General features: G+C 45.9%; 1 protein-coding gene across 2 annotated transcripts in view; it reads left to right on the top strand.

The window, feature by feature from the left end:
• The first annotated feature begins 7642 nt into the window (after window positions 1-7642).
• Window positions 7643-9711, top strand: part of RREB1 (ras responsive element binding protein 1) — a 176107-nt gene continuing 174038 nt past the window's right edge. For both annotated transcript variants that reach the window (XM_082848345.1, XM_082848343.1), the window contains exon 1: window positions 7643-7972. The gene's annotated coding sequence lies outside the window, so the exon portion shown is untranslated. The remainder of the gene's footprint in view (window positions 7973-9711) is intronic.

The raw sequence follows: 9711 nt of genomic DNA, 5'->3' as shown, positions 1-9711 counted from the left end.
TTCCACAGGCCATTCCTGACTTAATAGCTTTTGTGTGCAAATCCTCTTAATTAACTTCTACTTAGACAAATAATAACTAATCTCCCCTCCTGTAGGAAATCGAGGACTCATTTGCCTCGAAAATAATTTCCCTCTCCTTTAACGTAGTAAGACCTAAATACGTCTTTCAAAATCTCCCCCCTTTTTAATGACTATTTCTAGAAGTGAAAAGTTAGAAAGGCCAGAATAATTAGGTTAAGTCATAACTAGCCCAGGGCCATCTGTGCATAGAATGTGCAGATGATCTTGGTAACACTTAAGCCACTTACCAACCTACTATTAGGGAAGGGATGAAGGAAGAAGTGACTAATGATGGATGGTCCAAGGAAACAGCTGTCGTTATTTTGGTTCAGTTTACAGCAATTCTTGCCTTTCTAAAGATAAGAAGAGGCAGGTGCTTAAGGCTTTAGACCCAAGAGCTGGTAAGGAGGCCCCACGAGAGTTTAACTCCTCTCTGAGGAAGGAAGTGAGTAGTCTGTGCTGGTTAAGGGTTTGGAGTCCTACACCTAGGTTCAATTCTTAATTCCGTCACTAACCTCTTTAAGTGTCAATTTCCTCGTCTTCAAAATGAAAGAATAAGAGTATTCGCTGGGTAGGGTTGTTGTGAAGATTAGCGTAACAGGCCAGGTGCAGAGTAGGGGCTTAGTAAGTGGCAAATAATTATGGGAGAATAAATGAAATGAGGAGGATTTGTTAATAAATAAGACTCTTCCAACTAATCCCACCTCCAATTATGATTTGGGAGCTCAGTGTATCATCCTTCACCCTGGAACCCCACTCCGCAACGATGCCATCTGCTTGCTTGCTATAATAATCCCAGACTAAAGTCCAAGAAAGAAAGAAAGGGAGGGAAAGTGATAAAGAGCAAGTAGAGAAATGTAGAACATAAAAATTTACTCTGTATTAAGAGCCTTCCAAGGCATTCTGAGCAACATTTGTGTTTCTGACAAGAACCACCCAATTTGCAGTTCCTGTTACTGTAAAAATTTCCTGCAGAGAGCTATATCCCGGGTAATTCAGGTCCAGTGGTGTGCACAGATTGTGAAAACTTTTCTTGGCTTTGGACACAAAAGTGACTTTATTAGGTAAGTATAAAAAAGTGGCAAAGAAGGTATGCCTAGAATTTCCAGTTCTGATACCAAATGATAAAACAAATCGGATGAGTGCCTTGAATCATCCCGGGTGCCATTTCCTCTCTTGTGTCATGTACTATATAATCAAACAACAACAAAAGAGTATTATGTGTTACATAGAGAAAGGCTAGAGGGAGAATTTGCTTTACCAAACTGACAAAGAGCCTCTCGCCTAGAGAGCTGGTTCTCCTTTTTAGCCCCCTTCCAAATATAAGACAGTAGCTGTCCTTTTACTACTCATTAATTTAAAAGATACAGAAGAACGAAGTGATACTGTAAATTTAGAAAAGCTTTGAAAATAAATTTGTAGTTTATCAATGACAAGCACGTACATTTGGACAGAGTACTTTTCTATGCCAATCATTTTCTCATTCAGTCTATGGAAAACATCTAACGCACATAAAGCATCCCTTGCAATAATTCAGTAGCCCCGAGGGCATATCCAGCCACCAACTGGTAACCACTGACTTAGAGCCGAGAGCAGGATGGGATGCTCAGTACCTCCTCAGAGTGTTTTTGGAGTTTAAGCAAGATGAGATGAAACTAGTTTCCCCTAAACATCAGAACACATGAAGTTTGTCTCATCCTGAAATTAGTTTCATTTCGATGTGCTTGGAAATCCCACCCATGTTAGTTTTTCAGCTCTCTACAAAACAAGAAGTATTGCCAATAAAATATTTATTGAATGATAGTGATCTTGCTTATAACCTCCATGGTGTCCACCCCCTTTAATTAACCACATGTGTTGTGTTGTCTTCGTGATATTTTGATAGTTTTCAGATACAGATATACCTTATTGAGTAGAACGGGGAAAGAACCCAAAGCCACTCAAAATAGAACCAAAACTGCAGGTACCACATATGTTTTAAATATATTACCCATACAATTAAGAACAGAGTATTATAAACCAGCTCTATAAATCTTATAATAAAAACAGTAACACACTCTTAGCCACAGAGAGGCCCTTCATAATACTATAGATTCCACAGTGATGTGGTTTTGGGATTGACATAATATTCCCTGGGAAGAACGTTAACTGGCTGAAATACATCGGAGCACATCCCCTTCTGTGTACCTAAAATGAAAAGGAAAAGAGTCTTCTTGCAAGGCAGAAGCAGCTCAGCATGTGCCTGGCTTCAGGGTTCCTGGAAATCCTTCGAATTTTTACTACCATTTACAAATGTTAAGAAAATTTCATTTTCAGACAGGGCTTCAGGCATTGTTCTGAGGAGAACAGAGTTGAGACCCTTTGCCTTTCAACTTCAGGCCTAAACTAATCATGAATGTGAGGGAAGATCTGTGTAGATGTAAATCATTTGTAAACTACAAGGTGCTAGCCTATGCAAATGTCAGCAATTAAAATTACTGATCATGTTTCTCCCTAACCTTGACTCAATTGTTAGGAAAAATAACTGTGAAACTTACAACAAGAAGGTATTTCAATCTTAGGAGGAGATTTTTTTCTTGGGGGTGGAGGTTGGGGGAGGAGGACACTGACAAATGTTTCTTTTGTAGAGACCAAAAAATCTTTTTATTTTGGAAAATTTTGAAGATACACAAAAGTGGAGATAATAGTAATATAAACTCTCACATATATACTTCCTAGTTTCAGCATATGGATTTAGAGTTTTCATTTACTCTCCGCCCCTACCCCCCAAAAATTGGATTATTTTCATCCCAGACGTCATATAATTTCAGTGCAAATATTTCACAATATACACCTAAAACACGAGAACTCCTTTTTTGAAATAGCACAATCACAAATCCACTCATGGTTAAACCAGTGACAATAATCCCTTGAGATTCTCTAATACGTAGTCAGCCAGTGTTCAAATTTCCCCAAATGTCCCATATTTACTTTTTATCAAATACATCTTCAACTTTTAAGGATCATGGCTGTTTTTAAGGAACTCACATAGCTGAAATCCCCTTGCAGTTCCTCCGAGAAATATTTCTTTAAATGAGTGCTTAGCCATGGAGTATTTTATCACAGATTCAACAATCAGTCACCCTGGGCCTTTATTGAGATGGGCCCACACACTGTTCAACAGTATAGACAGGCTCTACTAAGACTTGTCTTGCCACCTCTTACTGGAGAGCAGCACCTTATAGTGCAAAGACCTGGGAGTCAGAAAACCTTGATTGTAGTCTTAATTCGGTCATTACATAACTATACAACCTTGAGCAAATCCATTTTCTTCTCTGTCTCAGTTGCTAAGTCTGTGGAATGAGTGGGTTAGCCTACGTAATCCCTACATTTCTTTGTGGCTCGTAAGGTTGAACATATTTGATTTGATGTTTCATTCATTTCAAATACTCTAACTTCATGATGTTGTTTGCAAGGATGAGAGCATGTCTATTACAGGAGAGAGCATGAAATCATAAAACCACTCAAATTCTGACCTTAGTTTCCTTGGGTAAGTCATTAACCTAGTTTCTAAGCCTCAATGCTATACTGTATTACAGTTATTTGTTTTACTTATTCATCTCTTCTACCAGAGGTAAACTTCCACAGAGTGGGAATTTCTCATATTCATCTTTCTATAATCAAAGCCTAGTGTCTGGAACCTGGTAGGAACTTGATAGACACTTGTTACATAAATGAATGTTTGGGTTTGCAATCTGAGGGTAAGTGACTGCTCCATCTACCTTGTAGCATTATTGTATGGCGACTGCATTGGTATATGAAAATGTTCCTTTTATATTACATACTGAAAAATATTCAGTGTTATTATTTGTATTTGAAACATTCCAAGTAGAATATTGTATTCACTGATGGAAGTCCAACCTTGCCTCTAACCCTTGTTAAGGGATGAACGATAGGCATTTTTTTTCTTTCCTATGTTATATTTCCTCTCTTTGGAAATTTTTATATGCCTTTCTTTCCTTCTTCTTCTTCTTTTTTTTTAAATTAAAATTACACTTCTAGGTACCCATCACCATTCTTTATTTTTTCAGTAATGATATTTGAGGGGAATTTTTTGGAGTAATCGGTTAGTAGCTTAGTGCCAGTCTAATTTAAATAAGCCATCTTTATTAACTTCCACAAATCAAAATATTGCAGGAGGTAGTGTAACAGCAACTGTGTGTATCAGCTACATGAATTTTCTGATGAACTAAATGTCCCCTGAATTAGATGAAAAGATGCTCCCGATTCAGTTTCTACTGCAGCTGAATGGGAACAGTTCTGCCTATGATTTCCTTAAATGGGCTCTTTCTTTTTTGTTAGGTCACTAAGTTTAGTTTATCACTTAAAGATCCCAGATTATCCGCAGGCACAGTTTTGAAATGTGAACATTTCCCTTCACTGTATTCCAATCTGGGACAACCCCTAGAGCAGCATTTCCTGAAAGGAAAATGAGTCCGCAGCAACGATGCTCACAAAACCAGTGACTGGACAGATACATTTAGGAAAGTCTGCATAACCTCTCCTTGGTGATTCCCAAACACCTTAGCACACGGAAGACTCTGAAAGGCCTTGCTGTAAAGCTATTTGTTGCATTTCTTGGTTGTATAACAAATATAGTTGTTTAACTCAGCATTTCTCAAACTTCCTAATTTCATGTCCCACTAAAAAAACAGTTCCAGTTAAACTAGGACTCAGTGATGCTACCAAATAGGACATTAGAGATGTCAAAATTTGAAAATATGTGCATCTCGGAATAGATGAAACGTGAACCTTTTTTCAAACATCACCTATGGACATACTGAGGATCTGGTGTTCTCTGGAACACTCTGGAAGATACGCTTTAGCCTAGAGCTTTTACAATTATTCCAGAGGAAGACAGTAAAAGGGTATTTTTTTCCCATTAAGAAGTAAAAGAACTAAAAATTTTGAAGTTAAAAAAAAAGATAATTGGCCCTCCCTGTAACCTTTGGAGTCAACCAACCTCGAATAGAAAATGCTTGAAAAAAAAAATTCCAGAAAGTTCCAAAAAGCAAAATTTGAATTTGCTGAAGGCCAACAACTATCTACAGAACATTTATTTTATTTATAATTATATTACATTAGGTATTATAAGTAATCCAGAGGTGATCTGAAGTACAGGGGAGGATGTACATCCGTTATATGCAAATATCACACCATTTTACATGAGTCTTGAGGACCCCTGGATTTTGGTATTGGCGGGGGTTCCTGGAGCCAAGACCCCTGATACCAAGGGACCAGTGTACTGCTCACTCATTTTGGGTGCAAAATAGACCTTGTTCAGTTAAAAAGTAACTTCCAGGTTCACATCAGAATCTAACTGTCCAGCTGTCCTCAATGAGCTTGTAAAGTTCTTTAAATTAAGAAGTCATGTAATTAAATCATCCTGCGGGGTGACAGGTAGCTGACTTTCACCCGAAGCCACCCCTTTGCCTCTCAAGAGCCCCACACCCTGGGGCTTCCCCGGCGGTCTAGTGGCTAAGATTCCGTGCTCCCAATGCAGGGGACCCGGGTTGCATCCCTGGTCAGGGAACAAATCCCACATGCTGCAACTAAGACCCGGCACAGCCAAATAAATAAATTTTTTAAAAAAAGAGCCCCACACCCTGAAGTGACTCAATTTCCTAACCCACGATTAAAATCGCTAGCACTGGTCTTCCCTGGTGGCGCAGTGGTTGACAGTCCGCCTGCCGATGCAGGGGACACGGGTTCGTGCCCCGGTCCGGGAAGATCCCACATGCCGCGGAGCGGCTGGGCCCGTGAGCCATGGCCGCTGAGCCTGCGCGTCCGGAGCCTGTGCTCCGCAGCCGGAGAGGCCACAACAGTGAGAGGCCCGAGTACCGCAAAAAAAAAAAAAAAAAAAAAAAATCCCTAGCACTTCCCAAGCAATAGGTTTGGGCGTAAAGCATCAGTAACTCCACAGTGAGTCAGATGAAGTTTGTGAGTGCTGGGGGGAGGTTGGAGGATTCGTAAATCGGCTTCCAGAGGAAGGGGGCGGCGCCGGGCCGGGCTGTGCAGGCTCCCCGTACAGGAGTGCAAGGGCCCGACACAAGTCAGCCCGTTTCCATCCTTCCCCATCTTGCCAATCCGCCTCCGGAGGGTGTGCGGGCAGGGCTTCGGGGCCGGGGTGTCCCACCCCAGGCTGGCCCAGGCTTTCCATCTTCCCCTGATGCCCAAGTTCAGCCCCTCCGAATGCCTGAACCGGACGAGTCCATCTTTCTGGACGCGAAGTTGGGGCTTTCCCCAGGCCTCCGGGCTGGCAGGACCGGCAGGGGCCTCGCGCCGTCCTTCGGGACCGGAACAAACAGCCGCTGACCCCGGGAGGCCCGGGTCACCTTCACCCTCGCCTTGCCCTCCACCTCGCAGCCCTCTCCCCTCCGGGGGCCGGTCTCCACCGCTGGCCTCCCTCCGGGCGGGAGGGACACTTGTGCGAGCTCGGCCGCGCTTCCCGGGGCGCCGCATCCGCCGCCGAGATGCTGGCAGCTCGGGACGGCCCAGCGCGGCCGTCTCCTTATTTATCCACCCGGCAGTTTCCATGGCTCCGCAGCCATCCTCCGCCCCCTTCCCGGCGCACAGTCCGGCGGCGGGCGCGACGGGCCCGGTGGGGGCGGCGGGGGGCGTGCGCGGCGCCGGGACCGGGCGGCGCTCCCCAGTCTTACCCCCGGGGCGGCCGGGCCACTTCTGCAGCCCGGGCCCGGCCCCCGGCCCGCTCGCCTGCACCCCGATCTGCTCCCTGCCGGGCCTGTCGCCGGGGCCCCAGGCACAGCGCAGCCCCCGGCCCGGCCGGCGGCGCGGGGGAGGGGCGCGGCGCAGGCAAAGTTGCTGAGTTGCTTTGCACGCTCAGAAGTTGCAGCTGAGACGGCAGCTTCCCGCCCCCTTCCTGGACTCGGCGACTCGAAACACACACCCCACCCGTCGCCACCCGCTGCCTGCCCTCGCCCCCGCCGCCCCGGCCCGGACTCGGCAGCATCCCCGCCCGGCGCCCGCCAGGAGCCCAGGTTTCCAGCGGAGTCGGGTTGGGGGCGGGCGCACCCCACCTCCCCGCTCCGTCCGAGGGAGGGGGAAGCGGCGGCGGGCGGATCGCCGCGCGACCAGGGCGCTTTCGCACTTTGTAAAGCTGACCAGTTGGGTAGGGGTCGGCCCCCGACCCCCGCGCCCTCCCCGGGCGAAGCGGGGTTTGCAGAGCGAGAACCGGGCAGTGTTCCCATCGCCTCCCGCGGGGGTTTTCGCCAGGCAGGCGGGAGGGGCTCCGCTAAGGGGCTGAGGTCGCCAACAGGTGCTCGCGAGCCCATGTGACGGGGGAGGGGCCGCGCAGGGGAAGCCGGGGTGGAGGTGGGGTGGGGGTGGCGGCGGGCTCCCTCCCTCCTCCCTTCTCCCCCTCCCTCCCGGTCCCCCGCGGAGCCCGACGCCGCGCGCACCCCGCCCGCGGCGGCCTAGGGAGAGCTCGCGGGTGGCTCTCCGGGGCGCTGGTGCTCTCGCGGCCTGCCCGGGAGGAGGAGGAAGAGGAGGGGGAGGGAGGGGATGCGAAAGTGGGTCAGGAATGTAACTGGACGCTGCGCACCCGCACGCACCTCCTCCCCCGCCCCCATACCGGCAGCGGCGGCCCGCGCAAGCCTTGGAAAGCGAGTCTTTTGCCGTTGTGGTTCCCCAGCCTTATCGGTGGACGGTTACCAGGGGATCCCGAGGGATGTGTTTCCCTGTGACCCTTTGGGAAGAAAAACTTAGTTGCCTCAGTAACCGAGCTTGGCTTGGATGGGAGGATGCAGTGAATGTTCTAGGTGAGCCTGAGGGTGAAGAGGCGGCAGTTGCACTAGGGAGCGGATTAACTTTTCTTGTTACTGAACCAAGACGTGAAAGAAAAGCTGGAGAGGAGGTGGGTTTTTGCCCTGCTTCTTGTGTGTGTGTTTGTTTGTTTGTTTTTCTGCCGTCTCAGAGAACATAAATTCAACATCTTTGCCTTAGAGTTTGAGTCTCCCAAACGCAGGCCCGGGCTGCCATAAGTTTACCAACGTTCTTAGCAAACGCTCCCTTTGAAGTTGGTACCTTCGAGTCGGAAGAAGCAGGGGACAGGGACAGTGACAGTTTTGTATTTGAGGAAGAAGGCCTGAGAAACAAACATGGAAAGGCCTTTATTAAAAGGAGAAGAAAAAAATCAGCAAAAAAACCCCCAAACTCAACCCTCCTCAAAGCAGGAGAAATGAGAGCAGTCCAGTTAGTTCCCTCCGGAGCCCAGCGGCACCTCACACCCCGAGCATGTGATTAGGAGAGGGAGGGTCCAGCTTTTAAAGAGATGGGCTTTGGGTTTGGGTGCTGGTGACGCAAGCAGAGTCAAGGAAGAAATAACAGTAAGCAATGAGGTTGCGAAGCAGTGCAGCCCGAACCCTTCTTGAGCACCTTTCCAGAGAGCTGTCGCATTTTTCCTTCTGCTGGTTTGGTCCAGGAGACCTCAGTTACAGAGGGCAGGCTAGGGCTGCGGAACCAAGGCCCAGAAAGCCGCGAAGCTTCAGGCCCCAAAGAAACTGCTGGAGTTTTACTCAAGAAGCCAGGAGGGGTGTGTTATCCTCTAGAGAGATCCTAAGAGTTAGCCGAAGAAAAGCTAGCTGACTTAGCACTTAATGTAAATTTCTGTTTCCAAAGCAACCCTAGAGAAAGAAAACTAAATTGAGATGCATTTTGCATGAAAGAGTCTATATTCATAGGAAGCAAAAACTGGTCAGTTGAATTTCGGTAAATTGAATCAGTCTACATTTATATGTAAAAGAGGAGGTTATTTTGTGATGAAAACTTTTGTGGAGATCTAACCATCCCTAGTCTATTTTTATTTTATTTTTTAACTTTGTTGTGTTTTCTCAGTAAAATGGGAGTAAGAATAATAATGCTTGATCTGCTTTGGGGTAGTAGACTGGACTTTTTCTATTACTTTCTAGTTAGAGGATCTTCAGTTCAACTGGCAAAAGTCTTTATTTTCGCTTATGGTGTTTTCCTGAACTGTACAACAGCTGAAGCTGGAAACGGACCAATTCCATACCCTGGATAGTCTTGCATTTGAATGAAAATGGCAGAGTTATGCAGAACTTTTCTGGAAACTTGAAAAAAAATGAAGACGTTCATGATCTTAGATTTGGTCACCCTGTTAGGGAGCATGATTTCCTTCTGTCTGAGATAATGAGACTGTCAAATCTTGGTTCAAACCAGCATTGTTGCTATAGAAATGAATTGAAAATTTAAGTAGAAAATGAAGTGGCAGACTTCCTTTTTCCCCCCATCCCTTCTCCCCACGCCTCAATTTCTTCTACATTCATGAAACATTTCTGTGTAGGGTGATCTTCATTTTAGTTATAAATCAGATCTATAAAGCAAGTTAAATTAAGGAATAAATATCTGTTAAGAAAGGATTAACAATAGAGTCCTTAATATTGTGTGTTCTTGTATATTTAAAACATGTGTTACATAATTTGGGGGGCACTTTTCAAGAAATCGCCTATGTGTAGCAGGTTTCCACATAGATTATTTTGGACAATGCATTTGTAACTGTTTACTCACTGCTACCCCCAAAATATTTTTTTCAGTGAACATGTGCTTTAAACATTTTAGCCACCTATTTTGTCTAGC

Source organism: Leucopleurus acutus (genome assembly GCF_964270905.1).
Source record: "Leucopleurus acutus genome assembly, chromosome: 10".
In the NCBI taxonomy this organism is placed as follows: Eukaryota; Metazoa; Chordata; class Mammalia; order Artiodactyla; family Delphinidae; genus Leucopleurus; species Leucopleurus acutus.
The sequence above is the reverse complement of the archived record's forward strand: the minus strand, read 5'-3'. Positions and strand labels throughout refer to the sequence as shown.